The sequence below is a fragment of the Ambystoma mexicanum genome, chromosome 1q (genome assembly GCF_040938575.1).
Source record: "Ambystoma mexicanum isolate Mex_15411 chromosome 1q, UKY_AmexF1_1, whole genome shotgun sequence".
NCBI lineage: Eukaryota > Metazoa > Chordata > Amphibia > Caudata > Ambystomatidae > Ambystoma > Ambystoma mexicanum.
In genome coordinates, this window is record NC_090922.1 from 722,127,716 (window position 1) to 722,144,382 (window position 16,667).

The following is a 16,667-nucleotide window of genomic DNA, read 5'->3' on the forward strand; positions in this document are numbered from 1 at the left end:
TCATGCCCTGTGTCTCCCTTCTTTCCCCCCACTCCCCACTCATGCCCTGTGTCTCCCTTCTTTACCCCCACCCCCGCTCATGCCCCGTGTCTCCCTTCTTTCCCCCCACACCCCGCTCATGCCCCGTGCCTCCCTTCTTCCCCCCCGACCCCCCGCTCATGCCCCGTGTCTCCCTTCTTTCCCAAGCACCCCCCGCTCATGCCCCGTGTCTCCCTTCTTTTCCCCCACCCCCGCTCATGCCCCATGTCTCCTTTCTTCCCTCCCACCCCCGCTCATGCCCCGTGTCTCCCTTCTTTCCCCCAACCCCCGCTCATGCCCCATGTCTCCCTTCTTCCCACCCACCCCCCGCTCATGCCCCGTGTATCCCTTCTTTCCCCACCACCCCCCGCTCATGCCCTGCTGTCTCCCTTATTCCCCCAAACCCCGCTCATCCCCCATGTCTCCCTTCTTCCCCCCTGACCCCCAGTTCATGCCCCATGTCTCCCTTCTTTCCCAACCACCCCCCGCTCATGCCCCGTGTCTCCCTTCTTTTCCCCCCCACCCCCCGCTCATGCCCCGTGTCTCCTTTCTTCCCCCCACCCCCGCTCATGCCCCATGTCTCCCTCTTTCCCACCCACCCCCGCTCATGCCCCGTGTATCCCTTCTTTTCCCCCCAACCCCCACTCTTGCCCCATGTCTCCCTTCTTTCCCAACCACCCCCCGCTCATGCCCTGTGTCTTCCTTCTTCCCCCACACCCCCCGCTCATGCCCCGTGTCTCCCTTCTTTTCCCCTCACCCCCCACTCATGCACCATGTCTCCCTTCTTTCCCCCCCACCCCCCGCTCATGCCCCGTGTCTCCCTTCTTTCCCCCGCTCATGCCCCGTGTCTCCCTTATTTCCCCACCACCCCCAAATCATGCCCTGTGTCTCCCTTCTTCCCCCCACACCCGCTCATGCCCTGTGTCTCCCTTCTTTCCACCCTCCCCCGCTCATGCGCCATGTCTCCCTTCTTTCCCCCCACCCCCCGCTCATGCCCCATGTCTCCCTTCTTTCCCCCCTGACTGCCCACTCATGCCCTGTGTCTCCCTTCTTTCCCCCACCCCCCTCTTATGCCCCGTGTCTCCCTTCTTTCCCCCGCTCATGCCCCGTGTCTCCCTTATTTCCCCAGCACCCCCAAATCATGCCCCGTGTCTCCCTTCTTCCCCCCACACCCTGCTCATGCCCCGTGTCTCCCTTCTTCCACCCCCCGCTCATGCCACATGTCTCCCTTCTTTCCACCCTCCCCCCGCTCATGCGCCATGTCTCCCTTCTTTCCCCCTGCCCCCCACTCATGCCTGGGTCTCCCTTCTTTCCCCCACCCCCGCTCATGCCCTGTGTCTCCCTTCTCCCCCCCACTCCCCGCTCATGCCCTGTGTCTCCCTTCTTTACCCCCACCCCCGCTCATGCCCCGTGTCTCCCTTCTTTCTCCCCCACACCCCGCTCATGCCCCGTGCCTCCCTTCTTCCCCCCTGACCCCCCGCTCATGCCCCGTGTCTCCCTTCTTTCCCAAGCACCCCCCGCTCATGCTCCGTGTCTCCCTTCTTTTCCCCCCACCCCCCGCTAATGCCCCGTGTCTCCTTTCTTCCCCCCACCCCCGCTCATGCCCCGTGTCTCCCTTCTTTCCCACAACCCCCGCTCGTGCCCCATGTCTTCCTTCTTCCCACCCACCCCCCGCTCATGCCCCGTGTATCCCTTCTTTCCCCCCCACCCCCCGCTCATGCCCTGCTGTCTCCCTTATTCCCCCAAACCCCGCTCATGCCCGATGTCTGCCTTCTTCCCCCCGACCCCCTGTTCATGCCCCATGTCTCCCTTCTTTTCCCCCCACCCCCCGCTCATGCCCCATGTCTCCTTTCTTCCCCCCACCCCCGCTCATGCCCCATGTCTCCCTCTTTCCCACCCACCCCCCGCTCATGCCCCGTGTATCCCTTCTTTTCCCTCCAACCCCTGCTCTTGCCCCATGTCTCCCTTCTTTCCCAACCACCCCCCGCTCATGCCCTGTGTCTTCCTTCTTCCCCCCCACCCCCCGCTCATGCCCCGTGTCTCCCTTCTTTTCCCCTCACCCCCCACTCATGCACCATGTCTCCCTTCTTTCCCCCCCGCCCCCTGCTCATGCCCCGTGTCTCCCTTCTTTCCCCCGCTCATGCCCCGTGTCTCCCTTATTTCCCCACCACCCCCAAATCATGCCCTGTGTCTCCCTTCTTCCCCCCACACCCGCTCATGCCCCGTGTCTCCCTTCTTCCACCCCCCGCTCATGCCCTGTGTCTCCCTTCTTTCCACCCTCCCCCGCTCATGCGCCATGTCTCCCTTCTTTCCCCCACCCCCCGCTCATGCCCCATGTCTCCCTTCTTTCCCCCCTGACCACCCACTCATGCCCTGTGTCTCCCTTCTTCCCCCCACCCCCCGCTCATGCCCCGTGTCTCCCTTCTTTCCCCCGCTCATGCCCCGTGTCTCCCTTATTTCCCCACCACCCCCAAATCATGCCCTGTGTCTCCCTTCTTCCCCCCCACACCCGCTCATGCCCCGTGTCTCCCTTCTTCCACTCCCCGCTCATGCCCTGTGTCTCCCTTCTTTCCACCCTCCCCCGCTCATGCGCCATATCTCCCTTCTTTCCCCCCACCCCCCGCTCATGCCCCATGTCTCCCTTCTTTCCCCCCTGACCGCCCACTCATGCCCCGTGTCTCCCTTCTTTCCCCCCACCCCCTGCTCATGCTCTGTGTCTCCCTTCTTTCCCAACCACCCCCCGCTCATGCCCCGTGTCTCCCTTCTTACACCCCCACCCCCACTCATGCCCCGTGTCTCCCTTCTTTCCCCCCATCCCCCACCCCCTGCTCATGCCCCGTGTCTCCCTTCTTTCCCCCCACCCCCTGCTCATGCCCAGTGTCTCCCTTCTTTCCTCCCCGCTCATGCCCTGTGTCTCTCTTGTTCACCCCCCCGCTCTTGCCCCATGTCTCCCTTCTCCCCTCCACCCCCGCTCATGCCCCGTGTCTCCCTTCTTTCTCCCCCCACCCCCCGCTCATGCCCCGTGTCCCCGTGTCTCACTTCTTTCCCCCGCTCATGCCCCATCTCTCCCTTCACCCCCCCACCCCCCGCTCATGCCCAGTGTCTCCCTTCTTTCCCCCAACCCCTGCTCATGCCTCGTGTCTCCCTTCTTTTCCTCCCACCCCCGCTCATGCCCGTGTCTCCCTTCTTCCTTCACACCCCACGCTCATGCCCGTGTCTCCCTCGTGATCCCCCCACTCCCCACTCATGCCCCGTGTCTCCCCCGTGTTACCCCCCACCCCCTGCTCATGCCCCATGTCTGCCCTGTTCCCCGACCCCCCGCTCATGCCCCGTGTCTCCCTCGTGTTACCCCCCACCCCCGTTCATGCCCCGTGTCTCCCTCGTGTTACCCCCCACCCCCCGTTCATGCCCTGTGTCTCCCTTCTTTCCCCCCACCCCCGCTCATACCCCATTTCTCCCTTCTTTCCCCCCCACCCCCCGCTCATGCCCCATGTCTCCCTTCTTCCCCCTTGACCCCCCGCTCATGCCCCGTGTCTCCCTTCTTCCAACCCACCCCCCGCTCATGACCCTGTGTCTCCCTTCTTTCCCCCCCACCCCCCGCTCATGCCCCGTGTCTCCCTTCTTTCCCCCCTCCACCCCCAGCTCATGCCCCGTGTCTCCCTCCTCTACCCCCACCCCCCGCTCATGTCCGGTGTCTCCCTCCTGTACCCCTCAACCCCCACTCATGCCCCGTGTCTCCTTCCTGTACCCCAACCCCCGCTCATTCCCTGTGTCTCCCTCCTGTCTCCCTACCCCCTGCTCATGCCCCGTGTCTCCCATGTTCACCCACACCCCCGCTCATGCCCCGTGTCTCCCCAGTCCCCCCACCCCATGCTCATGCCCTGTGTCTCCCTTCTTTCCCACCACACCCCCGCTAATGCCCCATGTCTGCCCTATTACCCCCACCCCCTGCTCAAGCCCCGTGTCTCCCTCCTGTATCCCCCAACCCCCGCTCATGCCCGTTGTCTCCCTTGTGTTCCCCCTCCTCCCGCTCATGCCCTGTGCATCCCTCATGTTACCCCCACCCCCTGCTCATGCTCCGTGTCTCCCTCGTGTTACCCCCCACCCCCGCTCATGCCCCGTGTCTGCCCTGTTCCCCCCACCCCCCACTCATGCCCCATGCCTCTGTCGTGTTACCCCCACCCCCTGTTCATGCCCCGTGTCTCCCTCGTGTTACCCCCCACCCCCCTTTCATGCCCCGTGTCTCCCTCCTGTTCCCCCCACCCCTGCTCATGCCCCGTGTCTCCCTCGTGTACCCCCCCACCCCCAGCTCATGCCCCTTTTCTCCCTACCCTCCGCTAATGCCCCATGTCCCCCCCAACCCCCGCTAATGCCCCGTGACCCCCCACCCCCACTCATGCCCCGTGTCGGCCCTGTTCCACCCACACCCCGCTCATGCCCAGTGTCTCCTCTATTCACCCCCACCCCCCGCTCATGCTACATGTCTGTCTCCCTCCTGTTCCCCCACCCCCCGCTCATGGCCCATGTCTCCCCTGTTCACCCCCACCCCCGCTCATGCTCCGTGTCTCCCTTCTTTCCCCCCATACCCTGATCATGCCCCGTGTCTCCCTTCTTCCCCCCCACCCCCCGCTCATGCCCCGTGTCTCCCTCGTGTACCCCCCACCCCCAGCTCATGCCCCGTTTCTCCCTTCTTTCCCCCCTACCCCTCGCTCATGCCCCATGTCCCCCCACCCCCCGCTAATGCCCCGTGACCCCCCACCCCCACTCATGCCCCATGTCGGCCCTGTTCCCCCCACCCCCCGCTCATGCCCCGTGTCTCCCCTGTTCACCCCCACCCCCTGCTCATGCTCTGTGTCTGTATCCCTCCTGTTCCCCCCACCCCCCGCTCATGGCCCATGTCTCCCCTGTTCACCCCCACCCCCGCTCATGCCCCGTGTCTCCCTCCTTTCCCCCCCGCCCCCCACTCATGCCCCGTGTCTCCCTTCTTTCCCCCTCACCCCCCGCTCATGCCCCGCGTCTCCCTTCTTTACACCTCCCCACCCCTGCTCATGCCCTGTGTCTCCCTTCTTTCCCACCTCTCCCCCGCTCATGCTCCGTGTCTCCCTTCTTTCCCCCATACCCTGCTCATGCCCCGTGTCTCCCTTCTTCCCCCCCACCCCCCGCTCATGCCCCACGTCTCCCTTCTTTACACCCCCCACCCCTGCTCATGCCCCGTGTCTCCCTCGTGTACCCCCCACCCCCAGCTCATGCCTCGTTTCTCCCTTCTTTCCCCCCTACCCCTCGCTCATGCCCCATGTCCCCCCACCCCCCGCTAATGCCCCGTGACCCCCCACCCCCACTCATGCCCCGTGTCGGCCCTGTTCCCCCACCCCCCGCGCTCATGCCCCGTGTCTCCCCTGTTCACCCCCACCCCCTGCTCATGCTCTGTGTCTGTATCCCTCCTGCTCCCCCCACCCCCCGCTCATGGCCCATGTCTCCCCTGTTCACCCCCACCCCCGCTCATGCCCCGTGTCTCCCTCCTTTCCCCCCCACCCCCCACTCATGCCCCGTGTCTCCCTTCTTTCCCCCTCACCCCCCGCTCATGCCCCGCGTCTCCCTTCTTTACACCTCCCCACCCCTGCTCATGCCCTGTGTCTCCCTTCTTTCCCACCTCACCCCCCGCTCATGCCCCGTGTCTCCCTTCTTTCGCTCCCCACACCTCGCTCATGCCCTGTGTACCCTCTTGTTCCCCCCACCCCCCGCTCATGACCCGTGTCTCCCTCGTGTAACCCCCCACTCCCGCTCATGCCCCATGTCTCGCTCATGTACCCCCCACCCCCTGCTCATACCCCGTGTCTGTTTCCTGTTCCCCCCACCCCCGCTCTCATGCCCTGTGTCTTCCGCCTGTTCCCCCTCCGCTCAAGCCCTGCTTCTTCCTCTTGTCCCCCCCTCCTATGATGCCCCTTGGTGACCTCTTGTTGCCCACACCCCCCGCTGATGCCCTGTTGTGTTCTTTATACACTCTGCCTTCCCTTTCCATGGTGGCCATCTTGGTAAAAGATTTTCCTTCCTACACCGGGATGCCGCAGGCGTACCGGTTTGGGAAGAAAAATAATTTTTTTACCGCCCGGGGTTCTCACTTTGAGGTCCTAGGATGCTAGTGGTCTTCATCTATTGAAAAGGACGTTAAGGTTACGTTGCACTAATAAAAACCTATGAAATTCAATGAAAACACTTAGTTAAAGGGACGTTATGGTTAAGTTGTGCTAATAAAAACCTATGAAATTCAATGAAAAAACGTTGTTAAAGGGGCGTTATGGTTAAGTTGCGCTAATAAAAACCTATGAAATTCAATGAAAAAACTTTGTTAAAGGGACGTTATGGTTAAGTTGTGCTACTAAAAACCTATGAAATTCAGTGAAAAAACTTTGCTAAAGGGACGTTATGGTTAAGTTGCGCTACTAAAAATCTATGAAATTCAGTGATAAAACTTTGTTAAAGGGACGTTATGGTTCCAAGTAAAACCGAAAAACCCTTGAAATTTGCCAGGTATGGTAAGCCAAGCAACCATAACTCGCGCCACCACCGTGCACTGCTAAAACTAACACCCAGGACATCAAAGATGACATCACAAATATCATTGATGACATCACTGATGACATTACATGTCTAGCCCCTTTTTTTTTGTTCACTGCCATATCTAAAGATATTACATTTATAGATATTGCTATTCTCACATGTTCTTACACTACTTTCCTTAAAATTTAATCGCATCTTATGATGTACAAATATAGGGGTAGAAGCAGGCCTGAAACACAGCAATCATGTTTGTGCGTGAATACAATCATGTAGATTATACACATTTGCTAATGGTACTGCCTCTTGTTTGCTTACTTTACTCTCCATATATAAGCCCCATATTTGTATGCATTGTAGTCTATTTATGTTTTGTGTGTATTAATAGAAATATGTAGTAAGTGATGCATTATTAGCTATTTAGTACATGTTTCACAGTACGGAAAAGTCTGATACAGAAGCATTCACCATTTTATTATATAACTTTGGAAAATTACAAATATAGCACCTCTGTGGTGTATGCTGCAGCCTATACCTACATTTCTGTATGAGTAGGTTACTGTACTAGAAAGAACACTGCAATGGAATGTTCTTTAGAACGCTTCATTGCGTGATGAAGTATGTAATTTATTACACATCTCCTGATAATCCCTGGTACTTTTTTGCCAACATTACATTCACAACCCCTTGTATGAAAAGTAAATGCACATGTGATGTCATCAGTGATGTCATCGATGATATTTGTGATGTCATCTTTGATGTCCTGGGTGTTAGTCTTAGCAGTGAACGGTGGTGGCGCGAGTTATGGTTGCTTAGCTTACCATAACTGGCGAATTTCAAGGGTTTTTCGGTTTTACTTGGAACCATAACGTCCCTTTAACAAAGTTTTTTCACTGAATTACGTGGCCACGGTAGTGGCCATGTGGGTATGGTTAAGTTGGTGTTTCCATAGGAAGATCACTTTTTGGGCAGCTTATAACTGCGCTCCCCCTAGACGAATCCTCATCAAACTTTGCAAAAAAAGTATATGGCCAACTCTGAACATTTTTGCAAAGTTCGGTGAGGATTCGTTAAGGGGGGTAAAGTTATAGAGGGGGTCCAAAAATGTCTTTTTTTCCCATAGACAATGGGAAAAATACTTTGCTCGCGCCTACAGCCCAAATCGCTGGACGGATTTTCACCAAATTTGGACCAGGAGCAGCGGCTTGGTCCCGAAAGCGTGCTTTTGCAGATTTGGTGAAAATTCGTCCAGTTGTTTTTTAAAAAATGAACAAAAAGTGGGTCATAAAAAATGTGTGATAACTGTGTTCGGTCGGTCCGTGGACACACTTCCCTGTTCGCTCAGCGGACAGTGTCCTGATTGGCCGATCGGCTTAAGTCATGTCCGCGGACTTGCAACGTGTTCGCTGATCGGATGGTGTGGGGCGTGAAGCGCGTCAGATTTTCGGTGGCGCCCACCATCTTGGATTCACGGACTTTCGCGGACAGCGCAGTGAAACCTGGTTCAAAATTTGTATTTAGTAGAGTGTGTTGGTGTGTAGGCATTCTTGTTGTGTTCGATTTGTCTGCGGACATTACGGCTGTTCTGAAATGTTCTAAATAAACTAAATAGGGGGTGTTCTGAGGACGCAATATGTGTCCGTTCTGTTCGCAAGCAAGCTGAAACTGTTCTAAGAACACTCGTGGTGTCCTGAAATGTACGTAAATAAACAAAATGGGGGTGTTCTGAGGACAGTGTTCGTATTGTTCGCTGGCAAGTTGAATGCGTTCTAAGAACACTTGCAGAGTCCTGAAATATTCGTAAATAAACAAAATGGGGGTGTTCTGAGGACGCTGTGCGTATTGTTCGCTGACAAGTTGAATGTGTTCTAAGAACACTCGCGGTGTCCTAAAATGTTCATAAATAAACAAAATGGGGGTGTTCTGAGGACGTTGTGCGTATTGTTCGCTGGCAAGTTTAATGTGTTCTAAGAACACTCGCAGTGTCCTGAAATGTTCGTAAATAAAGAAAATGGGGGTGTCCTGAGTCTGCTGTTCGTATTGTTCTCTGGCAAGTTGAATGTGTTCTAAGAACACTCGTGGTGTCCTGGAATGTTCGTAAATAAACAAAATGGGGGTGTCCTGAGGATGCTGTCCGTATTGTTCGATGGCAAGTTGAATGTGTTCTAAAAACACTCGCGGTGTCCTGAAATGTTCGTAAATAAACAAAATGGGGGTGTCGTGAGCACGCTGTCCGTATAGTTCGATGGCGAGTTGAATGTGTTCTAAGAACACTCGTGGTGTCCTGAAATGTTCGTAAATAAACAAAATGGGGGTGTCCTGAGGACGATGTCCGTATTGTTCAATGGCAAGTTGAATGAGTTCTAAGAACACTTGCGGTGTCCTGAAATGTTCGTAAATTAACAAAATGGGTGTGTTCTGAGGACGCTGTCTATATTGTTCTTTGGCAAGTTGAATGTGTTCTAAGAACACTTGCGGTGTCCTGAAATGTTCGTAAAAAAACAAAATGGGGGTGTCCCGAGGACGCTGTCCGTATTGTTCACTGGCAAGTTGAATGTGTTCTAAGAACACTGGCGGTGTCCGCTAAATGTTCATGAATTAACAAAATGGGGGTGTCCTGAGGACGCTGTCCGTATTGTTCACTGGCAAGTTGAATGTGTTCTAAGAACACTTGCAGTGTCCTGAAATGTTCGTAAATAAACAAAATGGGGGTGTCCTGAGTACGCTGTTCGTATTGTTCTCTGGCAAGTTGAATTTGTTCTAAGAACACTCGTGGTGTCCTGGAATGTTCGTAAATAAACAAAATGGGGGTGTCCTGAGGATGCTGTCCGTATTGTTCGATGGCAAGTTGACTGTGTTCTAAGAACACTCGCGGTGTCCTGAAATGTTCGTAAATAAACAAAATGGGGGTGTCGTGAGCACGCTGTCCGTATTGTTCGATGGCGAGTTGGATGTGTTCTAAGAACACTCGTGGTGTCCTGAAATGTTCGTAAATAAACAAAATGGGGGTGTCCTGAGGACGCTGTCCGTATTGTTCAATGGCAAGTTGAATGAGTTCTAAGAACACTTGCGGTGTCCTGAAATGTTCGTAAATTAACAAAATGGGTGTGTTCTGAGGACGCTGTCCACATTGTTCTTTGGCAAGTTGAATGTGTTCTAAGAACACTCGCGGTGTCCTGAAATGTTCGTAAAAAAATAAAATGGGGCTGTCCCGAGGACGCTGTCCGTATTGTTCACTGGCAAGTTGAATGTGTTCTAAGAACACTGGCGGTGTCCGCTAAATGTTTGTAAATTAACAAAATGGGGTTGTCCTGAGGACGCTGTCCGTATTGTTCACTGGCAAGTAGAATGTGTTCTAAGAACACTCGCGGTGTCCTAAAATGTTCATAAATTAACAAAATGGGGGTGTTTTGAGGACGCTGTCCGTATTGTTCGCTGGCAAGTTGAAAGTCTTCTAAGAACACTCGTGGTGTCCGCTAAATGTTCGTAAATTAACAAAATGGGGGTGTCCTGAGGACGCTGTCCGTATTGTTCCTGGCAAGTTGAATGTTTTCTAAGAACACTTGTGGTGTCCTGAAATGTTCGTAAATTAATAAAATGGGGGTGTTCAGAGGACGCTTTCCGTATTGTTCGCTGGCAAGTTGAAAGTGTTCTAAGAACACTCGTGGTGTCCGTTAAATGTTCGTAAATAAACAAAATGGGGGTGTCCTGAGGACGCTGTCCATATTGATCGATGGCAAGCTGAATGTGTTCTAAGAACACTCGTGGTGTCCTGAAATGTTCGCAAATAAACAAAATGGGGGTGTCCTGAGGACGCTGTCCGTATTGTTCTCTGGCAAGTTGAATGTGTTCTAAGAACACTTGCGGCGTCCTGAAATGTTCGTAAATAAACAAAATGGGGGTGTCCCGAGGACGCTGTCCGTATTGTTCGCTGGCAAGTTGAATGTGTTCTAAGAACACTCGTGGTGTCCACTAAATGTTCGTAAATTAACAAAATGGGGGTGTCCTGAGGACGCTGTCCGTATTGTTCAATGGCAAGTTGAATGAGTTCTAAGAACACTTGCGGTGTCCTGAAATGTTCGTAAATTAACAAAATGGGGGTGTTCTGAGGCCGCTGTCCGTATTGTTCGCTGGCAAGTTGAATGTGTTCTAAGAACACTCGTGGTGTCCTGAAATGTTCGTAAATAAACAAAATGGGGGTGTTCTGAGGCCGCTGTCCGTATTGTTCGCTGGCAAGTTGAATGTGTTCTAAGAACACTTGCAGAGTCCTGAAATGTTCATAAATAAACAAAATGGGGGTGTTCTGAGGACGCTGTGCATATTGTTCGGTGGCAAGTTTAATGTGTTCTAAGAACACTCGTGGTGTCCTAAAATGTTCGTAAATAAACAAAATGGGGGTGTCCTGAGGATGCTGTCCGTATTGTTCAATGGCAAGTTGAATGAGTTCTAAGAACACTCGCGGTGTCCTGAAATGTTCATAAATTAACAAAATGGGTGTGTTCTGAGGACGCTGTCCATATTGTTCAATGGCAAGTTGAATGAGTTCTAAGAGCACTCGCGGTGTCCTGAAATGTTTGTAAATTAACAAAATGGGTATGTTCTGAGGACGCTGTCCATATTGTTCTTTGGCAAGTTGAATGTGTTCTAAGAACACTGGCGGTGTCCGCTAAATGTTCGTAAATTAACAAAATGGGGGGGTCCTGAGGACAATGTCCGTATTGTTCTCTGGCAAGTTGAATGTGTTCTAAGAACACTTGTGGTGCCCTGAAATGTTCGTAAATTAATAAAATGGGGGTGTTCAGAGGACGCTGTCCGTATTGTTCGCTGGCAAGTTGAAAGTGTTCTAAGAACACTCGTGGTGTCCGTTAAATGTTCGTAAATAAACAAAATGGGGGTGTCCTGAGGACGCTGTCCGTATTGTTCGATGGCAAGCTGAATGTGTTCTAAGAACACTCGCGGTGTCCTGAAATGTTCGTAAATAAACAAAATCGGGGTGTCCTGAGGACGCTGTCCGTATTGTTCTCTGGCAAGTTGAATGTGTTCTAAGAACACTCGCGGTGTCCTGAAATGTCCGTAAATAAACAAAATGGGGGTGTCCCGAGGACGCTGTCCGTATTGTTCGCTGGCATGTTAAATGTGTTCTAAGAACACTCGCGGTGTCCGCTAAATGTTCGTAAATTAACAAAATGGGGGTGTCCTGAGGACGCTGTCCGTATTGTTCGCTGGCAAGTTGAATGTGTTCTAAGAACACTTGCGGAGTCCTGAAATGTTCAGAAATAAACAAAATGGGGGTGTTCTGAGGACACTGTGTGTATTGTTCGGTGGCAAGTTTAATGTGTTCTAAGAACACTCACAGTGTCCTGAAATGTTTGTAAATAAACAAAATGGGGGTGTCCTGAGTACGCTGTTCGTATTGTTCTCTGGCAAGTTGAATGTGTTCTAAGAACACTCGTGGTGTCCTGGAATGTTCGTAAATAAACAAAATCGGGGTGTCCTGAGGATGCTGTCCGTATTGTTCGATGGCAAGTTGAATGTGTTCTAAGAACACTCGCGGTGTCCTGAAATGTTCGTAAATAAACAAAATGGGGGTGTCCTGAGCACGCTGTCCGTATTATTCGATGGCGAGTTGAATGTTTTCTAAGAGCACTCGTGGTGTCCTGAAATGTTTGTAACTAAACACAATAGGGGAGTCCTGAGGACGCTGTCCATATTGTTCAATGGCAAGTTGAATGAGTTCTAAGAACACTTGCGGTGTCCTGAAATGTTCGTAAATTAACAAAATGGGTGTGTTCTGAGGACGCTGTCCATATTGTTCTTTGGCAAGTTGAATGTGTTCTAAGAACACTCGCGGTGTCCGCTAAATGTTTGTAAATTAACAAAATGGGGGTGTCCTGAGGACGCTGTCCGTATTGTTCGCTGGCAAGTTGAATGTGTTCTAAGAACACTTGTGGAGTCCTGAAATGTTCGTAAATAAACAAAATGGGGGTGTTCTGAGGATACTGTGCGTATTGTTCGGTGGCAAGTTTAATGTGTTCTAAGAACACTCGCAGTGTCCTGAGATGTTCGTAAATAAACAAAATGGGGGTGTCCTGAGTACGCTGTTCGTATTGTTCTCTGGCAAGTTGAATGTGTTCTAAGAACACTCGTGGTGTCCTGGAATGTTCGTAAATAAACAAAATGGGGGTGTCCTGAGGATGCTGTCCGTATTGTTCGATGGCAAGTTGAATGTGTTCTAAGAACACTCGTGGTGTCCTGAAATGTTCGTAAATAAACACAATGGGGGAATCCAGAGGACGCTGTCCGTATTGTTCAAGGGCAAGTTGAATGAGTTCTAAGAACACTTGCGGTGTCCTGAAATGTTCGTAAATTAACAAAATGGGTGTGTTCTGAGGACGCTGTCCATATTGTTCTTTGGCAAGTTGAATGTGTTCTAAGAACACGCGCGGTGTCCTGAAATGTTCGTAAAAAAACAAAATGGGGGTGTTTTGAGGACGCTGTCCGTATTGTTCGCTGGCAAGTTGAAAGTGTTCTAAGAACACTCGTGGTGTCCGCTAAATGTTCGTAAATTAACAAAATGGGGGTGTCCTTAGGACACTGTCCGTATTGTTCTCTGGCAAGTTGAATGTGTTCTAAGAACACTTGTGGTGTCCTGAAATGTTCGTAAATTAATAAAATGGGGGTGTTCAGAGGACGCTGTCCGTATTGTTCGCTGGCAAGTTGAAAGTGTTCTAAGAACACTCGTGGTGTCCTGGAATGTTCGTAAATAAACAACATGGGGGTGTCCTGAGGATGCTGTCCATACTGTTCGATGGCAAGTTGAATGTGTTCTAAGAACACTTGCGGTGTCCTGAAATGTCCGTAAATAAACAAAATGGGGGTGTCCTGAGTACGCTGTTAGTTTTGTTCTCTGGCAAGTTGAATGTGTTCTAAGAACACTCGTGTTGTCCTGGAATGTTCGTAAATAAACAAAATGGGGGTGTCCCGAGGACGCTGTCCGTATTGTTCACTGGCAAGTTGAATGTGTTCTAAGAACACTTGCGGTGTCCGCTAAATGTTCGTAAATTAACAAAATGGGGTTGTCCTGAGGACGCTGTCCGTATTGTTCACTGGCAAGTAGAATGTGTTCTAAGAACACTCGCGGTGTCCTAAAATGTTCATAAATTAACAAAATGGGGGTGTTTTGAGGACGCTGTCCGTATTGTTCGCTGGCAAGTTGAAAGTGTTCTAAGAACACTTGTGGTGTCCGCTAAATGTTCGTAAATTAACAAAATGGGGGTGTCCTTAGGACGCTGTCCGTATTGTTCTCTGGCAAGTTGAATGTGTTCTAAGAACACTTGTGGTGTCCTGAAATGTTCGTAAATTAACAAAATGGTGGTGTCCTGAGGACGCTGTCTGTATTGTTCTCTGGCAAGTTGAATGTTTTCTAAGAACACTTGTGGTGTCCTGAAATGTTCGTAAATTAATAAAATGGGGGTGTTCAGAGGACGCTTTCCGTATTGTTCGCTGGCAAGTTTCAAGTGTTCTAAGAACACTCGTGGTGTCCGTTAAATGTTCGTAAATAAACAAAATGGGGGTGTCCTGAGGACGCTGTCCGTATTGTTCGATGGCAAGCTGAATGTGTTCTAAGAACACTCGCGGTGTCCTGAAATGTTCGCAAATAAACAAAATGGGGGTGTCCTGAGGACGCTGTCCGTATTATTCTCTGGCAAGTTGAATGTGTTCTAAGAACACTTGCGGTGTCCTGAAATGTTCGTAAATAAACAAAATGGGGGTGTCCCGAGGACGCTGTCCATATTGTTCGCTGGCAAGTTGAATGTGTTCTAAGAACACTCGTGGTGTCCGCTAAATGTTCGTAAATTAACAAAATGGGGGTGTCCTGAGGATGCTGTCCGTATTGTTCTCTGGCAAGTTGAATGTGTTCTAACAACACTCGCGGTGTCCTGAAATGTTCGTAAATAAACAAAATGGGGGTGTCCCGAGGACGCTGTCCGTATTGTTCGCTGGCAAGTTGAATGTGTTCTAAGAACACTCGTGGTGTCCTGAAATGTTCGTAAATAAACAAAATGGGGGTGTTCTGAGGCCGCTGTCCGTATTGTTCGCTGGCAAGTTGAATGTGTTCTAAGAACACTTGCAGAGTTCTGAAATGTTCGTAAATAAACAAAATGGGGGTGTTCTGAGGACGCTGTGCGTATTGTTCGGTGGCAAGTTTAATGTGTTCTAAGAACACTCGTGGTGTCCTAAAATGTTCGTAAATAAACAAAATGGGGGTGTCCTGAGGACGCTGTCCGTATTGTTCAATGGCAAGTTGAATGAGTTCTAAGAACACTCGCGGTGTCTTGAAATGTTCATGAATTAACAAAATGGGTGTGTTCTGAGGACGCTGTCCATATTATTCAATGGCAAGTTGAATGAGTTCTAAGAGCACTCGCGGTGTCCTGAAATGTTTGTAAATTAACAAAATGGGTATGTCCTGAGGACGCTGGTCGTATTGTTCAATGGCAAGTTGAATGAGTTCTAAGAACACTGGCGGTGTCCTGAAATGTTCGTAAATTAACAAAATGGGTGTGTTCTGAGGACGCTGTCCGTATTGTTCTCTGGCAAGTTGAATGTGTTCTAAGAACACTTGTGGTGCCCTGAAATGTTCGTAAATTAATAAAATGGGGGTGTTCAGAGGACGCTGTCCGTATTGTTCGCTGGCAAGTTGAAAGTGTTCTAAGAACACTCGTGGTGTCCGTTAAATGTTCGTAAATAAACAAAATGGGGGTGTCCTGAGGACGCTGTCCGTATTGTTCGATGGCAAGCTGAATGTGTTCTAAGAACACTCGCGGTGTCCTGAAATGTTCGTAAATAAACAAAATGGGGGTGTCCTGAGGATGCTGTCCGTATTGTTCTCTGGCAAGTTGAATGTGTTCTAACAACACTCGCGGTGTCCTGAAATGTTCGTAAATAAACAAAATGGGGGTGTCCCGAGGACGCTGTCCGTATTGTTCGCTGGCAAGTTGAATGTGTTCTAAGAACACTCGCGGTGTCCGCTAAATGTTCGTAAATTAACAAAATGGGGGTGTCCTGAGGACGCTGTCCGTATTGTTCGCTGGGAAGTTGAATGTGTCCTAAGAACACTTGCGGAGTCCTGAAATGTTCAGAAATAAACAAAATGGGGGTGTTCTGAGGACACTGTGTGTATTGTTCGGTGGCAAGTTTAATGTGTTCTAAGAACACTTGCAGTGTCCTGAAATGTTTGTAAATAAACAAAATGGGGGTGTCCTGAGTACGCTGTTCGTATTGTTCTCTGGCAAGTTGAATGTGTTCTAAGAACACTCGTGGTGTCCTGGAATGTTCGTAAATAAACAAAATGGGGGTGTCCTGAGGATGCTGTCCGTATTGTTCGATGGCAAGTTGAATGTGTTCTAAGAACAGTCGCGGTGTCCTGAAATGTTCGTAAATAAACAAAATGGGGGTGTCCTGAGCACGCTGTCCGTATTATTCGATGGCGAGTTGAATGTTTTCTAAGAGCACTCGTGGTGTCCTGAAATGTTCGTAAATAAACACAATGGGGGAGTCCTAAGGACGCTGTCCGTATTGTTCAATGGCAAGTTGAATGAGTTCTAAGAACACTTGCGGTGTCCTGAAATGTTCGTAAATTAACAAAATGGGTGTGTTCTGAGGACGCTGTCCATATTGTTCTTTGGCAAGTTGAATGTGTTCTAAGAACACTCGCGGTGTCTGCTAAATGTTTGTAAATTAACAAAATGGGGGTGTCCTGAGGACGCTGTCCGTATTGTTCGCTGGCAAGTTGAATGTGTTCTAAGAACACTTGTGGAGTCCTGAAATGTTCGTAAATAAACACAATGGGGGAGTCCTGAGGACGCTGGTCGTATTGTTCAATGGCAAGTTGAATGAGTTCTAAGAACACTTGCGGTGTCCTGAAATGTTCGTAAATTAACAAAATGGGTGTGTTCTGAGGACGCTGTCCATATTGTTCTTTAGCAAGTTGAATGTGTTCTAAGAACACTCGCGGTGTCTGCTAAATGTTTGTAAATTAACAAAATGGGGGTGTCCTGAGGACGCTGTCCGTATTGTTCGCTGGCAAGTTG